This window comes from Anneissia japonica, unplaced genomic scaffold, assembly GCF_011630105.1.
Source record: "Anneissia japonica isolate Jap-2015-1 unplaced genomic scaffold, ASM1163010v1 scaffold3220_len204154_cov177, whole genome shotgun sequence".
NCBI classification, from domain to species: domain Eukaryota; kingdom Metazoa; phylum Echinodermata; class Crinoidea; order Comatulida; family Comatulidae; genus Anneissia; species Anneissia japonica.
The window spans coordinates 199,303-200,717 of record NW_022724029.1 but is presented as its reverse complement, the minus strand read 5'-3'; positions in this window follow the sequence as shown (position 1 = coordinate 200,717).

Sequence of the window (1,415 nt, the reverse complement as noted above, 5' to 3'; positions counted from 1 at the left end):
GCTTAATATGGTGGGTAAAGCCGACCTCCTAAGGAGTCGAAAAGTGAAGGACTATGGTTCTTAATAGGCTGACCGCGGGCCAAATTTAGATATTAAATCTGGCCCATGTGAAAAATTAAAATTAAAACAAATAATCAAATTATATCATATCATTAATTTGTAAAATAATTTATAAATTATAAGACAAAAATGCAATTACCTATTTAAAAAAAAAATAGGCCTATATATAATTAGCAAATGTCAAAAGAATAGAAGGTTATTATTTTTAATGTATTTAATCTTGAATTTTCTAATGTTTCTTGATTAATTTTAATTAATTATTTTAAGTAAAAAAGAATTTGTTTCAACTTTATCCAAAGAGAAATTTCTGTACTTTGGGAGAAACAGTTTTTGTCTTCGGTTTCAAAATGCCTATTTACTTTTGAATTTTTATTTTCAATTGTAAGGAAAGATCACGCGTGTGAACATGGCTCCTATTGTATAGAAGATGAAAATGTGCATGTTAGGCTTGTACGCAAACCTGTGTATGCAAATTTGTCTTAAGTTAATCTGCTATCAGAAAACGCAACAGATTAAGCAGGTTCTAGCTATATCTGAAAAAGCCTGGGAAAATTTGTTAACTTAGTAGACTAAAATTCGAGGTGGTTTGAGGCTTTACTTTACAGATAATAGAATTATGGCGGTGGCTACTTGCCACCTACTAATTTTCCCCACGGATTTTGTTTCCACCTTGAGATTTTTTCACGCCCACCCCCCGGGCTATTTCCCCCATTTTTTCGATGTATTTTTCCTCCTAGTTTTCCCATTGATTTTTTTTTTTATTATCAGGTTATGTTCATTCTACTTTTTAAAGCAGAGAATAATTGTGTTTTTTTTAATTTCATGTTTTTTCTATATCAATTAATTATTGTCTAGTCGTTGTAATGTTTCACTATAAAGGTGTGTCGATAATACAAAAGCGTTATTCAATCAATTGACTAATTGACTCTTGATGCATTCGCAATACAGTACTGATGAAGCCTAAAGAGACATTGTAAAAACTTAAAAAAAAAAAGCTTATATCCAGGTTTACATACGACATAGAGGAAAGAAAACACGATATCTATACAACATTTGCTCTTCTGAAATTTCGATAGCACGTCTATTTCCTAGTCGTTCTATATTATAGGCATGCCCATATTTGTCTGCATCAGCAAAACAAAACTGCGGTAAGTAGCTGAAATATTATTTCTGTACTTCTACAGTAGCCTACTTTTGAGGTAGTGCCCATTAGTGATTCTCTTCTACGCTTATTACGCCTACTTTTATTTTAAATTATCTGTTGCGATTGTTGGTAGCATAACATGATTTAAAATGCTCAGATCGTCGGAGCGCCACGTGGATTCGCCACCAGAACCCCCAACGGGCTCTAACCC